The sequence below is a fragment of the Acanthaster planci genome, linkage group LG10 (genome assembly GCF_054643075.1).
Source record: "Acanthaster planci isolate LZ-2023a linkage group LG10, COTS_SCS, whole genome shotgun sequence".
Classification (NCBI taxonomy): Eukaryota; Metazoa; Echinodermata; class Asteroidea; order Valvatida; family Acanthasteridae; genus Acanthaster; species Acanthaster planci.
The window spans coordinates 12,109,012-12,129,079 of NC_141786.1; the positions used below are offsets into that span (position 1 = coordinate 12,109,012).

General features: G+C 40.0%; 1 long non-coding RNA gene across 1 annotated transcript in view; it reads right to left on the minus strand.

The window, feature by feature from the left end:
* LOC147797773 (uncharacterized) overlaps window positions 1–20,068 on the minus strand; it is a 461,720-nt gene that overhangs the window by 170,264 nt on the left and 271,388 nt on the right. The gene's annotated exons all lie outside the window — the stretch shown is intronic.

Consider the following 20,068-nt stretch of genomic DNA (forward strand, 5'->3'; position numbering starts at 1 on the left):
CACACAGCTGTATAATTTTAATTAAATCAACTTTAACGTAATTTTACAAACAGTATGTGACCAAACTTGGATTGGGTACTTTCACAAGCAAAGACAATCATCTATTTACAACTTGTTCTAGAACTGGTTCTCATAGGATTCTTAACTGCAATTGTAAGGTTCATTTTGATCACACTCTCACCTCTAGATTGCTTTCTGTTAATTAAACTGAAGCTGTACATTGAAACAATTTTTCAAACATTCATGGCATGTTATTTGGAAATTTCAGGAGAAAAAAATTTTTTAAACAGTCATTTATTTACAACTTGGTCTAGCAGTAATCATCGTTCATTATGATCATACTCTGACCTCTAGATACACAATTTGTTTATCAAACTTATGATTTGGACAATTTCAGAATGAAAATCTATTAAACTGTCATTTATTTACAACTGGTTCCAAATAAGACTTGAAGAGCATTTTGGGAAATTATTGTGAATCATAATTCACACTTGAATCTCTAGCTTTTTCTTTCCTATAAAACATTTTGACAATTGTACATGTTTAGACTTTCACGTCATGGGGTTGGGAAAACTTGGTCTAGCACTCTCCCTGATTATAACTTGAAGAGCACACTGTGAAATTAGTGTGTATCATACTTCTCACTCCTAGTTTAGTGTGTATTTGCTTTCTCAACTTAGCTTAAAGTGACAACCGTTTCACATACTGTCATAAAACACTTAACTTGGGGAGTTTAATTGTTAATGCAAGACTGTAACACTGTAAAACAAACAACAGTTTAGCTGTATTTACAACTTGGCTTAGACTAAAGAGCACTTCATCACAGAAAAATGTTTAAAAAACTGCACTTTGTGAAATTACTGTTCATCCCCCACAATTTCACATCTAGCTCGCTTTATCATGATTTGAAGCAGAGCATTACGACGGTGGTTTGTGGACCTAAAAAACATCTTTGTTGTTATATCATTCAGTTTCTCCAGGCCCTGCTGGGTGAAATGGGCAATAGAACCATACTTGGACAGCAGTTCTGGTTGGTGTGTCACCAAGATGTGGATGTATGGGGTCACATGAGTTGGGTGGTGGATGGATGTAAACAGATTTAACCATGCTTTACTTTTGGTCTTGAAATTGCACACTTCATCTAGTGTAAATTTGCCATGCTCACTGCGAAGAGAGATACACAAATCGTACATCTCATCCCATAAAAATTGAAGGTCCTCAATTTTACAAAGAAGATGAGTCATGTCTTTGAGAAGCTCAGACGGTTTTATGTTTTGACACAAGACAAGTTTTCAGGAACTGTGAGAGTCCTCCATTTGAGTTTGTTGGATGACTGGCCTATGTAAAACAAAAAACCTGATATTCCAAAACTAGCCACAAATGTTTCCAGTTTTACACCGTTCTTGTGTTTCTTCTGTCAAATACTTTTGACAATTTTGAGAATTTTTGTCTATCTCATCAGCTCTTCTGAGATCAGCAATCAGCAAGTTTAACAGTACGTCTGTAATGCGCAGGAACATGTGAAGGGTATCAATTACTATATATTGGATCTCTATTGAGGGAAATATTGGAACATGTGAGCAGTTATATATTGCACATTTCTTTGGCAACTGGGAACACTTCTGGATTTCCTCTACTGTTCTACAACCTTTCTTTCTATCCGTCATTGACCATTTAAGGAAAGTGTTATGGAATTCTTTTGATGAACATTTACAATATACACAGGGGTAAGTACAAGAAGCACTATCAATTCCACAGCAGCACAATAAAAACTTGTAATCACCTCCCAAACAATAGATGATTTTGTATGCTTTACCATCCACAACAACTTCTGTTAAGTCTTCAATGTCCCTTTTCACATCTGCCAAGTGCTTTGCTAAGGCATCATAACCTTCGGAATCCTGAAATATGGACACAAGATAATTGCCAGCTGATGTCCCTGCACGTTTCCCTTCCTCAATTACTGTAAATGTAACATTTACCACATGAATGTTCTTACCGATCCAGGTTCCATCACCTGATAGCTTTACTTGAACCTCATCAGTTTTTAAAGAGCCTTCTCTATGCAGAGTTTCCACCCGCTTTTCAATGAGTACTCTTATGCTTCTTTGAAAACCTACTGAATCTTTTGCTGGTGTATGGGATATGCTGTCCAAAGGTATATTATTAACCGACTGTTTTAATTTATACAATGAAGGTAAGTCTTCACAAATAGTAATGAGCTTCTGATAAGCTTTGTCAGAAATTCCAAATTTATCTTTTATGAAGATTAAATTTTGGAGTTGTGACAGGGAGTGTGTACTCTCTGGAGATAAATTCAAACTTTGAATTTCACCGGTTTCTGTATTTCTCAAAGTAATTTTTTTTGCTTGAAAACCACAGAACTCAAGAAACTTTAAAGACTGCTTGCAGTCATCAGTAATCCGTGCCTTTAACCTACACTGGTGAGCTCTACTGTACCTGTGCAGTGCAGCTTTCTTCTGTCTTCTACACCTGTTTATGATACACTTAGCAACAGTGTTTATACGATGACGATTCCCAGCTCTTGAAAAATTGGTTTTCCCAGACTGAGTTCTCACCAAAGTTCGCTGACAAAATTCGCTGTAAGGGATTTTAAAACTGCCAAATAGCATTTTTGATCATCCATTTCTTAAATTTGTTCTGTTGACGACCTCCTTTTTTTGATTGTCTCAGCTGAGTCAGGAATCTAATGACTTTGACTCGTAATTGACGCGCAAGACGTGGGGTGAATTCAAGCTCCAGATGGTACTGTTTGCAGATGTCGTAAAAAATATCCTTAACTGTCTGATTTGAGACAGTTTTTGTCAAGTGTTTCCTGCTGATATCATGCAGAAACTCAAAATGAATTTTAACAAATGAAGCTGAAGATGCTGAACCAGGCATCAGAGTGGTACATCTTGCAGTGATCTTTAAATTGGCTATGCCACGAAACTCACCGCAAACAAATGAAATTAGTGCATAAAATCCAGATTTCAAATGCACCTCTGCTCCGCTCTTGTCAAAGTCGCTGATGAATCTGTGCCTCCTTAGTTTCACTGTAAATGATCCTGGAATGATGTAGGTACAATTGCCGACACTTTCTCTTCGCTGCATCCAGTTTCTCCCGACGATTTCACTCAACTTGTCGGTGTTAACTTTCTTTGCAGACTGGCCACAGTTTGGAAATGTGGAGTGCATTACATCCTCTTCCAGGTCCCTTTTTATCACAACCCTTGGAAATTCCTTTCTTCCTGATTTTAGTGATCGCTTATGTCGCATAGAATACGATGAACAAATAATTGTTGTATATATTTCAAAGACTGTAAGGATGGACTAAATTCAGGATTGTGCTGCTTCAAATGAACAACTTTGTCTTTGTGGACCAATTCATTGAAGCTTTTTGACCATCCAGGATAGGAGACAAAAACTGAATCTTCTTCCTCCTTCAGAATCTACAGTAGTGTTTGAAAAACAAGGAAAACAAAATAAGAATTTAACAGTATAATAAACAAAGGCCTATAAACTAACTGTTTGAGTTTAATCACATAAAAATGACTTCAGGTTAACAAGTTGAGCTGTGAATTAAGAAGTAACCTACAGTCGTCTGGTCGCTGTCTAATTTAACGTTAATAATATGCCTCAACTGTCATCAAATATCTAGTCAGTTTCAGTGTAACATTTCATTCCCATTCCTTTGATAAGCCGAGGGTAATGCCCAGTGCGTTTTTGTCTAAAACTGTCCCCTTGTACAACATGCCAAACACCCCTCGATATTAATAGTATCGCCTAACTTTAAGCATGCATTCCATGTACAAAACTTTTCACTGCAAGTCCATGCATGTTCAACGTCTATCCCAACTTTTTAACACTTACCTCGATTTCAAATAGGTCACCTTCTTTCCAAGTGGACTTAATTTGTCTTGATTTAGATATGCACTGCCTGGGAATATGCAGATCGCTCAATTTTCGGTAAAAATGAATGGGTTTCGTCGCACATTTCCGCTGAGGCGTTTTGATCGCGTTCATAGCAAACGCATAGCGTAGTGATGAGCCTCGCCTAGTGACCGTATGTCACATGACTCGCGTGTCACAGTTTGATTTGCCAAAAGTTGTACCCGTGGCAACTGCAAAAACGCAAATAGCGCCCTCTGTCAGTCCTGGGGTGCCAGTTAATGAGACATTCGAATCCCTATGTCACAGGAAACTGGAACTTAAAACTCTCTGTAGACAAAACCTTCGAGAATGTTCCCACTTCTGACACCAATTTGTGGCGTTGCACCTCTCCGACGAAGGCGAGGGCGCCCTTCTCCTCGAGGCGCGGCGCTTCGGATGGCACTCCGGAGAGTCCCTGAGCGGCTAGGGACGAGTCCGTTGGGACCGAAGTATACCGCCCACAAGAAAGTTGGTCTTCGTCGAGATGATGGCTAATCTGATTGGTCAAAGCTTAATGACGTAACCATGACAGATCTGACTTGAAATAAACTTTGCCTTAGACTTAGGCACAGTCACACTAGGCTAGGTGACTTTAACTCTTGCACAGGATTCTCTGACTCAAATTGATAATTTTCAAACATTTGCAAAAAGTTCTAATCAGCGATTCTACAGTTTACAGGTCAAACCGACACTGATCTGGGGCAAGGGGGAGTCCAATTCTGATCCTTCTGTACGTACAATTTTAAAATGTTCCTCGAATCGGCCATCAAACACATCATGATATTTTCCATAAACAACCAAACCTTTGCGTTCAAATCACAACACATAATTTTTTCTCCCTAGTTTCTCTGAGGCAGCATCGAAACGTTCAATTACCGCGTGTGGAAGCACGAGTTGAACCGCCATTGACGTAGTAATCGTAGGCAAACTCCTCCAGAACATGGTCTGTGGTGATCCAGACGCATTCGTGGTCCCACTGGCTCGGAGAGTCAACTTTGCAGCCCTCACACGGTACACGATCTTTCAACGACAGCTCTTCAGTTTTATTCACAACTAATTTAACAAGAATCCTTTCTAACAGGGTTTTAGCTCGCTGTTTGCAATCGGCATCCACGCCTACATACAAAAACAATACAATAAAACCAACGATTAAACTAAGCACAAAACTTCTTAAAATTTGTTTAAGAGTCTCTTGACCAGTCTCTTTCCTGCATACAGCTTCGGTAATAGCTTTGACGTGTGACATCAGCATGTTCCACTGTGAAGCAGTCAACTTTATGCCTTTCTTCTTAGTAATCAGCCTTGATTTGTCCGTGTTCCAGAAGTACTCTCTCGCGTTGACGTAAGTACTGCCCCGAAAATTTTTTCAAAGACGTAACGCTCACCTTCCAGGTGAAACCTGTCTGCGTCGCGTTCGTTCTCTTCTTCATCAGGGTCCCGGGGAAAGAACCTCTTCACAGCTCCCTTCCTCCTCACAGCAAGATCGGGATGGGCCTGCAGTGCACCGGTAGTGGAGTTGGGTGTCTACAAGTCAGCATTGTCCGGCTTGGTAGTGCTAACGGCCCCTTTTGCGGTAGCACCCGACCAGTGTTGAAAGGAATCTTGGGTAGCTTTATCCAGGGTGGCGGCTAGCTCGTCACTGGTGAGGTCGGAGGGAGCGTGGATCTCAAGCTGCTCCAGGGAAGGCAGAGGGTCGATGACAGGGAGCTCCAGCTGACGGTGACCCGTTACGACGTTACGGTAGTAAAACCTCTGCTCCTCGCAGCTGTACACCTTGCGCTATCCGGCTCTCAGGTGCTGAGCGGTTAACGCACCGATGCTCACCGCATCGTCGCTTGCTTGAGACGCCGCTGATACTGACGGTTGTACACGAGTCATATCGGTCTTCTTGGTAGTTGCCTTTGCATGTCCAACCATGTTGGCAACGACGCTCAACTATTTGGTAAACTTTCAGTCGCACTAAATGTTGTTCTCACGGGGGTAGGTTGGGATATGATCTACAGGGTCCACCCAGCATGGCATTCATATCGTGCAGGGGTGGCGGTGACTTAATGCAAACACCAAAAGAGCGCGTTCCCACGCGGTACTGATAAATATAGGTTTAAGCAATCGTGCCGTGTAATAAAGGACCCAATCCAATAAAATTTAGTGAACCCACCCGTTTGAAGCGTTTTTCCCTGGGATGACCGCCAAACTCTTTTGTTTGCGAGATAGATACTTTACTTATTTTAGCATCTTCCCAGTGGGAATTGACGCCCGATGCTTTCTAAAACAAAGGAGATCCATTTGCGTTCGTGGACTCCTTTCGTATTCAACACTCCTCGGCCAAGGATGCCATGCTATCACCCACTCGTACTTGGCCTCAAGCAAACAAGCCAACGAATAACAATGCAGCTTGGGTTATCTCACGCCTCTCAAGGTAATTTTATCTTATTTCCTTTCATTTTTCTTCTCTTATTTCAGGGCAACAAAGCCCCTATCACCTCCTCGACCGTTGTTGCGGTTACGCCCACCACCTCCGTCGACCTCTCATCTGCTCACCGTTTACTACGCACCTTTGTTCTACTAACCCCACTGACCTTTCCCAACCTAAAAATAACTATGATGTGACTTACTCACACGCAACCGGATGTGGAGTCAACCTGATCTATACTGCACCGGAAGAAGGTCAAGTGTCAGAGGTCAAACCGATCTATACTAACGACCGTTACTACTTGTGCATATGTCTGTCTGTCTATCTGTCTGTCTGTCTGTCTGTCTGTCTGTCATTACAATGCCATAAAAACGAGGACACAAACACCTACCATGTAGGAAAGTCAGGACAGTTTGAAAATATGAGGACAGTTTTGGTGTGCTCACATTTTTTGATGCTCTATCGCCCTCTATGGATCAAAACACACCAGAAGAATAATTATTTCCGTTTTCCTCGGTTTGCCGTAATAGCCGCAAATAGTTACGCGCGAGCGTATCGTGCGGCATAGATTTAATATTTATAGCGCCCTCTGTTGGCCCACCGTACTGTCCGGGCAAAAGTCCTCACTTTTTTTCGCAATATACGCAGGACTAATGTTTTACGCGCGTGCGCGTGCAGTGGCGGTCAAATCAAGGTGAGGACAGCAGGAGACAACTCTTCAAGTCAAGATGCCGCCTAATAAAATGGTGAGCTTACATTAAAAATAACTTGTAAAGTTGGGTAACGATGTAGCTCCGGCCTACTTGATTTACTCTGATAAGCTAGGCATGCTAGGCCTAAGTTATTCTGGAATTGTAAGTTTTCATGCAGCAACGGCAACGTGCTTACAATCTGATTGTGGTACACAGACTGGAAAATAGTGAGAACAGCTTAAAATGTGAGGACTCCGTGGGTTGCATGCATAATAGCCTTCTCCAAAGGCCTCGTGACTTATTTGTCCGCAAAAGCGCCCCGCCGCAAAGCGGAAGACCACGGTTTTCGCAGCTTCGCCACTCCATAGCCACGAGGCCTTGGCAAAAGGCTAGTGTGTTAAGGACGTTTAATTTTCGTGTGACGGGAAACCAGCAAGTACGCGCGCAAGACAGACAGGTATTGTGTGAAAATCCGACTCCCTGAAATGTGGACTCATATTGTTAGTATCGCGCAAGCGCAAATATGCTAATTAGCTGATACGTCGGCGAGTGACCAGTGACGTCAGAGGGATTATCCAATAAGAGGGAGAAGGAGTCAGATTTTCATAGGGGTAGGATTTTCATGTGACACCGGCCTATGTGTACATAGGGCCCGCGGGATTATGGGTACCAAATGGTTATTCAACATGTCATGCATGTAAAATGGCGTGTTACTGTTACGATTACGGCATGCATGCATGCATGGTACGTGTCGTACTCCGATCATATTCCTAAATCGTTTGGCATGTTTGGTGTCAATGCCGACAGCCACTGCGGGAGCCGGGAAAGACCGTGGAAATTTCAGAAACGTGTGAGTCAAACCCCCTTTTAAGTTTGCGCCACTGGAAATTTAGAAGGTAGGTAAACGTTGTTGTTTGTCTTCTCGATGAATAATAATGTTGAAGGTTTGCAGGTTTGGATGTGGAGTTTAAACATGAACCTAGGCCTATATGGTAGGCCTAGACCCGAAATCATGGCGTTGCAGTAGCAACGACACGTTCGACTGGCTATCCGGAACTGTCGAAAACATCACGTGTAATGCCATTTTGCCTGCAGGGGCCGATTTCACAAAGCACTAAGACGCATCTTATCGCGAGTTGGGAAGAGTAACGCTTCTTATGGCTTGGACTCTTACATGTATAAGATCGATCATAAGTTAAGATGGGTTTTGTGAAATCGGCCCCAGGTTATGTACTTACCTAAGTAAAAGCCTCTCTTGACTTTTACGTGTGTGCTGGATTCCGATTTTTAATGAACTTTAAAAAAAACCGCAGGCTGTAGAAACACGTACTACTTCAAACTCAACGATAATGTGCGCGGTACCCTGTGTCATTTATGTGCACAATGATGGGAGCCCTCGGAAATACCTGTTGGTTTCGTTTTACGGGCTACGACTAGTAACAAACGTCTACGTTGATTTGCGCGTAATGACACGGGCAAAAAGTACACATCCGGCAGTCGGTAGATTGTGCATGTTGCCTCACTGGGAAATCCAGGTTTCCTCCTCAAAATTCATTCAAAAAGCAACTTCTTTTGGGAGAAAGCAGGTTTGCAAAAGGTGTCACCTGAGAGTACACAGAATGCACATTACATGACAACACAATACATGCAATATGCATTTTTTTAAATGTCATGATATGCAGTTTTTATTGTAAAGAAAGAGAGTCGCCAATTTTCGAAATGACAGGTCAACGTGGAATTTTTATATCGCCACGATTTCGGGTCTATGGTAGACCTAGTTGACACTAATCTAGGGAAATAAATCCGAAATTTCATAGGACTGATTTCAGGCCCCTAAAATGCAACCGCGGCCCCGTGCTTAATGAAAGCGCAGAACCAGACTAAGCAAAACGCCACAGTGATGACAGAATGGGAATTGGCCAAAGAAAAAAATGTCCCGGCCAAATATCGTTTAGTAACAGTTTGCCGTCACTGGTATATTGTATGTATTCACTACCTGCCTTCGTTTCGTTTTGTTTTAGTTGTTTTATTAGCAATATTTTACGTGTCTTGGTCCTTGTTTGTCTCTGTCTGCTTGTAAATGTGCCCTATTGCCCTTTTTTGGGGGACGGGTTGGCTCATTTGCTAGGATCCTGGGGGGGTGTCCGTTTTTGTCAATTTTTTTTATAGTATTACTCTTTTGTTAATATTTTTTCTTAGTATTCAACAGTTTGTCACACTATTCCAAGTCAAATTAATTTGAAACTTTGCTTATATGAGTCCCCTGCAATGGCATCATGATTGTTTTGCTTCAGTCTCCACTATGGTAATTTGTGGAAAGAAATCTAATGAAAAACACAATAAAAATCACCTGTTAAAGTTTCAATTCAATACAATATCTGCTGTTGAGAAAAACGACGAAAACTGAAAAGGCATTCAACAGCTTTTCACCACATGGGGGCAGCATTTCGTTATGTATATCTCCAAAACTGCTGCAGCAGCAATTTGGAGATTGAAATTATGCAACACACTTTTTTAAATTTCTAATTAACGAGAGCACGTCAGAAGATTTTGTTTTACAGGAAGCTTAATACGATTACAATCTACTTAACAAGTTTAATTTCGGACAAAAACACTTCATGAAAATTTCCCCGAAAAAAAACAAAGTATGAAAATCCCTTTTACATCATCATGTGTCACGTGACAACACCTTGAATTTGCGTTCTTTACTGGTCATACAGGACCACAACTTTGATCAATCTGAAAGTTACTACAGTGCATCATTGTATGTACATATAGCCAGCGACGTGTTATATGCACATGTGTACTCGTAAATAAAACATGATGTCAAAATAGTATTGCTATCATGTGGCAAGTGACACCACCTAAAATATACATTCTTCCTAGGTCTTCGGCTTTGCGAACATTCTCCCCCGGTATGAATAGGGCCCGGCCTTAAGCCAATCCGGTAGCCACGAGGCCTTTACTACCGGACGAGCTACCGGACGAGGGGGCTGGTCCTGTAACTTATTAAGACTTGCTCCATCCTGGGCTCTATTATTGCACGTGGTTTGAAGACGTGTGGAATAAACTTGTGGTTTTCAGTGCCAAGCTCTAGTGCGCTGAGCATTTTCATCGGCACAGATCAAAAACCGTGCCATGCGGTTTGGCACACAATGAAGGGCGGAATTACCAGTGCGCGTGCAAGGGTTTCGTTTTCAGAGGCAAACAATAAGAGCCCCTTCCATCGGCACGTCAAAGACCGGGCCATACGGTTTCTTACACAATACACCAGTTAAAACGCCAATTTGTCAATCAAAAATTGATGTAGCTTTTTTATTCGTCTGTGAGCTACAGACATTATAGTCTTCCCATTTTCTTAAACGAGAGTAAAGAATGATATGCGTTCGGAAACTCTTCCCGGCAAAATAAACACTTCCTGTTAGAAAGCACTACAAATTGCGTACTCAAGTATTTTTCTTGTTTTACTTCGCTGCAGAATGGCCGCACGGGTAGCCAAATTGATGTGAACATTCAAATTGTAATAATACAGCCTGCACGCACCGTACCCATGCACCATGCAAAGGAATGCGACACGGCTACGTGACGCTACCCCGGCCAGACAGGAGCGGTCGAACTTGCAAAATCACATAATACAGGGGGCGGCCATGATTTTAAAAAATAATTTATAAAGATAGTATATCATATTAAAATGTTATACAATAAAGTAGCCAAAAAGTCATCCCCCCAAAAAAATGAGGGAAAGAAAGTTAAAATTTTTGTGCCCAATTAATCTGTCTTTTCATGTCATCTTGAATGTTGTCTCGGTTATAATGCCAGAAAGATTTTAATCCAATTTCAAAGCTTTATAGGAGGGCACCAAATAATAAATTCAATTAGTCAGATCGTTTTAATAAAAAAAATGGTGCCGTGAAACAAAATCAATGAGCCCTTTTTGGATTTGGTCTGGCCAGTCGGATTTTGACGCTTTCTTTTGCGACAGGCCATTTGACATGGTTTAAAAAAATCTCACTGTCATTCCCTCAACTTCTTAAAACCAAAACCAATCCCCCAAACATCGTTTAATGCAACAAAAGTTTTTCCCTAAAATGAAAATGTTAATTTGCAAGTTACACCCACGCTTCGAAGGGTTTTTATTTTTTTGGCAAAATTAAGAAAGGTTTAAACAAAAAATTGATCCTTTACACAAGGGACAATTTTGCACCGTACTGAGATACATGTACATGCACCACACTAACTTTAGGTCAGCGGCAGCCTTTTAACTCCTAATACCCTTAATCCGATAAGCCTTCTTTTGTTCCGCTCTGGGCGCCAGCGAGGGGTAATAAATTGACGCGCCTGACTGACTTGCCTTAAAATGCCATTCACGTACCGGACTAGACAGGCCTTATTACCGGACGAGCTTTGTACCGGACCAGTAGGGCCGGGCGGTATTCATACCGGGGGAGAATGTTCGCGAAGCCTTAATTAGAACCGGCTTCCCAGATCAGACTGTTGTGATCTAATATTTAGTTAGGCCGTACAACAAAAGTGGTGTGTTTATGGTAACCCGACCGACCTGGAATTTTTGGGGCCAAATTGCCGACCTCAGACTTTTTATTGGCATTTTGAAGGCTGAAATGATAATTTTAAATGCACAAATTTCAAACATTTTAAGTACATGTATTTTAATTTTGCCACAAACAAACATTGTTCACTCTTAAAACTTACCATGATTTTGACAAAAACATATCCGTGTTACCATTTAAACGTGCAAAAATCGCAACGATCTCAGAACTCAAAGTTTGCATGAAAGAATGCAGCGACGTGAACTGTGCATAGCTCAATTTAATCTGATGCATCAGGACGAGCAGTGAGCACCAGCGAATACATGACATGTAGGTTTTTCAGGCCCCGATCTGTGCTACACCACGGCACATTTCCCTTACAATTAATTCACATACGTCGCGGCCAACTTTGCCAAAGTGGAATTTTGAAAATCGTATTCAAAATTGTAAATTCTCTGATGTTAAACTCTCTTTTTGAGCAATTCAAATTTTTTTTTGGCTTTTTTTTTTGGTTTGCTTTTTTGTTTTTTACTGATGTACCAGATTTTAGTCTTGGATTTTACTTTTGCTGTGGCCGATCGCGCGACCCCAGTTGGTCGATCGTACAGTTCAGCCACGTAGGCAATGGTTCCCGCTGCATACTTGTAACTAATGCTTCAGTGTAGGACAAAGGACCGGAAACCAGACTAGTACGAATGGACTAGTACTTGAATGTGATGTGGCACATGCACAAAAGTTTAGCAGAGTGTAAACATCAGAAATTGGATCTCAAAATTACCAAAAACAAACATTGATGGAATAAGAAATATTCTACAAATTATTCAGAGAGTTTGATCTCTACTTTCTTTGTACATGTATGTATTTTCCATTGCAGTGTTTTTATAACAAGGTTGTGTTTCGGGATTTTGCAAAACGTTAAACCACGGCACATGGTCGCCCATGCGATCTCAGCCCAAGTGTCGCCATGCCAATGGCCGCCGTTACGAAATTATGGAGCTAGTTTTAAGATGCTTATTGCAAGCATTTTCAACCCAATTAATCCCATGCAACCCTGAAAGCAACGTAGGCCTACATAAACATGCTTTGTTTGAAACGTTGCAAAAGAACATGCATGGGCAAGCAGAACTGAGATAAAAAAAATCACAAAATAAAATTATTTTCCAACATACCTACCTGGAATTTTTTCAGTACGTTACCGGCCGTAAACACACAATTTTTTTTGTTTGGCCTTGTTAAAATGTTGTTTTTGACATGTGGAGATATCAAAAAAAAATTCATTCTCCAAATTTTGTGATTTCCAAATTTTTATGACCATTCAGCAAATTTCTTTAAGCATCCATTATAATTTATTTATTATAATGAACATTTTGCTATATATTTTGCTATATAGCAAAAGTCCCTTTTGGCTTGCAATTCTTTCTTTACTACCACTATGAGCATGTACGAGTACATGTATACATGTACATCTGTTCAATCACTATAATGAACAATTAGTATACCTGTACCAAGCATTTTATGGTTCCCATGGCACCAATCTGTTGCAATAAATTTTGATATTGGCATATTGATGCTTAAATTTGGGATATGCACAATTTGTACATGCATGGAGATCTTGTAAATTGCAAAAACTTGTTGAGCGTTCATTGTTGTAATTTCCATTAATTTTGTTTCTGTTTATCAGGTGAGACTGTGTAGACTTCGCAAAGCAGCACCTGATTACGGTGATCGAGATGGACTTGAAGTCAGGCTTCTGCCAATCAAAGGTACATCACAGCTACCCCATTTTACTAGCAGCCACTTACCAGGTTCTAATCTGAAACTTCATATATTGCACAATAGAAAGTGAAAATGAAATCTATAGTTTCGGGAGCAGTTATTTATTTCATCAAGCAGGCCACCATTTAACCATGGGAACTGATTTTGACTAACAAAAGCATTAAACAGGCCATCCTAATTTCACCCTTAAAAATGTACGTCTTGTTAGTATTTGTATGTTAAATCATGCCTACATGTACTTGAATAACGTTTCCCTTTTTTAAATGGTGATGTGACGTGCACATGTAAGGCATGACGGCGTTTTCTGAGTTTGATTGTAAGATAAAAATGTATCGAAAGAGCATAACACTGATTTAAACTACAGTACGGTACCTAGAAGAAAATTGCAAACCGTATACTCATCTACATGAATTGATAAGAAGGAGCCTTTATGGACCTTGCGCAGGTGGTTAAGTCAGTGCTGCACTCTAAAGACAGCACACTGTTTGATCTCCGTGCCTTGCCAGTCAGTACATGTTGGTACCCCTGAGGAACAGATGTATGGTCTGGAGAAGTGATGTGCCACAGGATGACTAACTGCATGAGTTAGAAGCAGTGGAGGTATTGCATGTAGGTGCCAAAACAGTGTAGATGATTCGTTGTCTCACCAATATAATGTAAACGTGATAGAGGACACCACACAGAGCAAACAGGAGATGCAGTGCATCATGTTGGTTAAAATACAAGTGAACTATCCTCTTGAAGTAAACTACAAAATAACTTTAGGATCATTGATTTGTTATATCGTAATACCTGCAAGTATGTTATAGCGACACCCCCCCCGAAAAGAGAGGAGAAACTGATTGCCCTAACGGTAGTTTTTCTTCGACAGGACAGTTCACTTGTATTTTGACCAAGGTAAGAAGCTGCATCCCCTGTTTGTTCTCTGTAGTGATAACACAGGTACCTCCACTGAGTCTGACTCATGTATCCAACCATCCTGCTGTGGCACATCATTTCTTCAGATCGGTGCATGCACATGAAGACATGGGTATGCACTTCTGTCGGTAGGTCATCTACTACCAGGCAAGGCATGGAGATCAAAGAGTGTACCATCTTCCAAGTAGGGATGCTGACACTAGGTGGCATAAACCACATAGATTCAAGTCCCTCGTGCTCAAAGTGGCACGTACACTAAAAACATGTGCTGTCTTGCCAATACCAAAAACTCTAGCAGTTTGCGGTCGAAATGTCACACATTGAATCATTCATAATATCCATTAGGACATCAGAAGGGAACTTTATTGATTTCATTCTTTTATTTTATGTAATACAATATCATAGGGCGAGCTGTGTTTACTACAAAAGCCTTCAACAAAGGGGATTTTCTACTGCAGTATCGTGGCGAGCTGGTGGATGGAAAGGAAGGAGAGAAACGAGAACGCCGAAACTCATCTTCCTTTCGTTACTTTTTCAGGTGGCGGGGGAAGAAAATGTGGTAAGCAGTCTGAATTAAACAATATTTGGTACTTTTGGAAGTTTGTGAATATCTATTCGACAACTACATGCATGTAAGTGAACTAAAGAACGATCATGTGTTCTAATATAAACATTTACAATGTAAAAGTGTGTGAATTCCTCCTCAAAATTTTGTTCCACTGTCATTATGTTAATTTACACTTTGTCCTTTTTGTTACTGATTATTAACCCCACACATTAACCACTAACCACATGCATATATAACTTTGTCCATGACATTTGCATTTGGGGTAACTGTATACTTTGACCTCACATTTTGTGTCACTGCTCATACTGGTAAATCAGTTATGGGTCTTTCTACAGTATTCGGTAATAGAGTATGAAATTTACCTCAAAATTGAAATTGCCTGGAGATTTTATGGCTCAATTTTGAATTGAGGGTAAAAATGCAACCACCTTTTGAGAAAAAGTAGTAGAAAGATAACTTTCACCTTGTACATTGAAAAAAATATGGATTTGACAGCTTCCTACATAGGGTATTACCTATGTAACGGGGACGGACACCTTGGTAGGCCCTGCACTCAGACAAAGTATTAGAGAAATTGTTGTATGTGTATATGAAAAGTGTAAGTGATTATTATAAATAATAATACCCGAGTGATTCTCCTACGAATTACCTTTTGGCCAAAAAGGGTGTGGGTTTTCAGCATTTGAGGGTATGTCCGTCTCGTGTTACGTGGGTAATGGTACAAGTCATTTATTCCGTCTTTTATGTCATCACCTCGTTTGTTTTATTAATGTATTCTAGCTTTGCACACAATGCTTTATGTGGTTACTTGTCATTATACTGTCACTGGAAACAAATTTGGCTGTCTCCCTCTGCTGAAAAGAATTTTTACACCTTCTTTATCATTACCCACGTAACGACCATTACCTACGTAACATGGGTGACGGACAAACAAACATGAAACTTCCGGTGAGGAAGTTGGAAACATTGTTTGAGAACAACATGTCAGAAACACATTGCACCGAGTAGAGAAGACTATAAGATGCCAGCCAGGGATCTATCTAATTCTGAGTTAGCAAAAGGTCATGTTACTTCCATGGCTGTTACCCACGTAACAGGAGACGGACACCTGAAATTCAGATTCACTGGCCGTTTTGGGAAACTTTTCAATGGAAACACTTGCTGTCATGATATTTGCTACACCATAGATACCAAAGCTATAAAACAGTCATAAGCACATAGGGACAGCAGGCTTCTTGTTTCTGTTCTGGCTAGGCATTACCTACGTAACAAAAAGACGGACACCGTTACGTGGGTAATGGTGTCCCTGACAGTTGGCATATATTTTACAAGTGAGATGGCAGCAGTTACATCCTGCATTATTTATGTGGAAGGGAAGTCAGTTCTGTGTACACCATAAATTAAGTTTAGTACTAGGGCTTAAACAGAGTGAAAAAATAATACTTCCTTACACATCAAAATATTGGCACAATATTTCGCACCATTTTAAGGGCAGATTCTTCAGAGTTAAGTGAGTAAAAGACAACGACAAATGGATGTGATTTTATTCCTAATATCTCTATAAGATGTGCTTAACAAAATCATATGCAACTTTTAACTCTTCCATGGCCAGTTTTTAAAAAATAATCATGTAATTTTTGTCCGTCTTTATTACCGAATACTGTAGAAAGACCCATATATTAAGTTGCCCTCACATTTTGTGCCACCAATGATAAATCACACACCATGTTCACTTGTCCTATGTCCCAAACACATTAATTAGACAAATTACATACTGTTCATTTACTGGTCATCATGAATTTGTTTTGATCTCACGTGTTGTTTCTCGCTATTCCATAAAGTACATGTATTCATTTGTCCTCAGATTTTGAATCACTTTGCAGGAATCATTTTCCTCATGCATTTTGCATCAATGCTGCGTACTTGTCAACACCCTCTTGTCATATACATACAGGTAGTGCGTTGTAATCACTTGTCCTCACAGTTTGCCTTGTCTTACATTTTACATTGTGATCGCTTGTCCTCACATTTTGCCTTGTCATATATCATACATTGTAATAGCTTGTCCTCACATTGCCTCATCATATATCATACATTGTATTCACTTGACCTCACATTTTGCCTCATCATACATTGTATTGGCTTGTCCTCACATCATTTTGCCTCATCATACGTTGTGCATTGTAATAACTTGGTAATCACTTGTCCTCACATTTTGCCTCTTGTGTTGGAAAATAATTTTATTTTGTAATTTTTTTTACGTCAGTTCTGCATGCTTGCCCATGCCCATTTTTGGCAATTTTTTAAATGAACCATGTTCATGTATTAGCTCTGTTGTTCGCAAAAGAAATACATGTAGTCATATAGGCTTAGGCCTGCATTGCCCAACAGTCGCATGAAATTAATTGGAATTTGTATTTAAAAAAGTTCTGATAAGCATGTTGTTTAGAAGACCCGTGAATTTGTGTATTTTATATGGGCTTGAAACTGCCTGAAATGGGTAACTAACAGATGCTTAAAATTTGAAATATTTAGGTCGTCCACGCAACTAACAAACTTAACGATGGCCACTGCAATGGCACACCTGGCAACGCGGGCTGGCCGCACACGTCGCTTGATGTACACGGCACAGTATGAACTACATGTATCACACAATGTGCATGGTTAACCATGCTGTGGCCAAAATTTTGGCAAAATCACGAAACACAACCTCGTTATAAATACCTTGAAACACAAACTACACACAAAGACAGTACAGCGAAAACTCTCTAAATCATTTGTACTCTTATTCCAAGAACCCGCTAAGCCGCAAACGTTAATGCATGTCTCAATACTAGTCTGGTTCCGGGCCTTCATCATAAGCACTGTAGCATTGGCTACCAGTGGCCGAATACGATCGTGTGTGAATATTGGCGTGTGCTGAGCTGACCAACTTGGGTCGCACAATCGGATTGGCCTCGCACACAGAAGAAAAAATGAAAAATAAAACATCCAAATCGTTGAACAAAAAGTGGAATTCTAAATTGGGGCAGCATGGGAGTGATCGAGCCGGCCTTTTGTATCGCTGGTGCACACTGCACGTCCTAAAGGGAGCTCTGCACGTGCACCAGTTCATGCCGATGCTTTCGTACGTTCGTACAAAAATAATCACAGGGCCTACTTCGCCCAGTTTGAGACTTCAAGTTCTGAGATCGTTGTGATTTTCACACTTTTAAATGGTAACACATGTGTGTTTGTGTCAAAATCATGGTGAGTTTCAAGAGTAGAAAATGATTTGTTTTCATGGCAAATTAAAAGTACTTAAAATGTTTGAATTTTTTTCATTTAAAATTATTATTTCAACCTTCGAAATTGTAATAAAAGTTTGAGGTCGGCAATTTGGCCGAAAAAATTCGAGGTCGGTCGGGTTACTGTGAACACACGATTTTTTTTTTTGGCCTAAATTGTCATCACAGTTTGCCTTGTCAAACATCATACATTGTAATAACTTGTCCTCACATTTTGCCTTGTCATGCATCATACATTGTACTTGTCCTCACATTTTACCTTGTCATGCATCATACATTGTACTTGTCCTCACATTTTACCTTGTCATGCATCATACATTGTACTTGTCCTCACATTTTACCTTGTCATGCATCATACATTGTACTTGTCCTCACATTTTGCCTTGTCATGCATCATACATTGTAATAACTTGTCCTCATATTTTCTCGTCTCACATCAATGACCCCTGCTCTGTTGCATTAAAAAGGTTTAAATTTGTCGTGGTCTTGGCCAACCCTTGTCTTTGCTAATGATCGAGCCGGCCTTTTGTGTCGCTGGTGCACACTGCTCGTCCTAAAGGGAGCTCTGCACATGCACCAGTTCACGCCGATGCTTTCATACGTTCGTACAAAAATAATCACAGGGCCTACTTCGCCCAGTTTGAGACTTCAAGTTCTGAGATCGTTGTGATTTTCACACTTTTAAATGGTAACACGTGTGTTTGTGTCAAAATCATGGTGAGTTTCAAGAGTAGAAAATGATTTGTTTACATGGCAAATTACAAGTACTTGAAATGTTTGAAATTTGTTCATTTAAAATTATTATTCAACCTTCGAAATTGTAATAAAAGTTTGAGGTCGGCAATTTGGCCGAAAAAATTCGAGGTCGGTCGGGTTACCGTGAACACACCATTTTTTTTTTGTTTGGCCTAACTTGTCCTCACAGTTTGCCTTGTCAAACATCGTACATTGTTGTCCTCACATTTTGCCTCATTATGCATCATACATTGTACTTGTCCTCACATTTTGCCTTGTCATGCATCATACATTGTACTTGTCCTCACATTTTGCCTTGTCATGCATCATACATCGTAATAACTTGTCCTCACATTTATACATTGTAGTAACTTGTCCTCACATTTTGCCTCGTCATACATCATACATTGTAATACATGTAACTTGTCCTCACATTTTGCCTCGTGATACTCATACATTGTAATAACTTGTCCTCATATTTTCTCGTCTCACATCAATGACCCCTGCTCTGTTGCATTAAAAAGGTTTAAATTTGTCGTGGTCTTGGCCAACCCTTGTCTTTGCTGATAAATGTCCACATACATGTAGGCTTGAATTTTCACACTGATCTTTAATTGCATTCTGATTTTATACCTGTTTTGAGCTATATTCACACTGATTTTACACCATTTTTGTATTATTTTCACAATGATCTAGCACCATTTCACACTGATTTGCATGAATTTTGCAGTTTCACACTAATTTTGCATGAGAAAATATTTAGAAAGTTTCTTGAAAAAATGCAGGGGGTATGTGAATTTGTTTCACTTAGCTTCCCGTTCTTTTTTTCAGTGTTAACGAGTTTACATAGCACCTGCAATATTTGGTCAAATAAATGCTGTGTTTAAGATAAATATTAATATAAGGCAAATAGAGGAATGTTTACGCTTGCAATAAATTTACAATAAACTGAAGTACATGGACAGGTACATGTAGGAATCAAATACAGCTTCTCATTTGTTACACTATCACCATTATTACACGTATGTCCTCAAATTTTGTACCTCTCACATTAATTTCAACCCACCAGCTACATGTACATTACAAAACCTCACATTTTGTACTAAAGTGCACATATACATATGCTTTTCTGAACATTTTGATGTCATTGACGTTGCAACACGACATTGACGTGTATATGTTCATTCTTCCTTATAGAA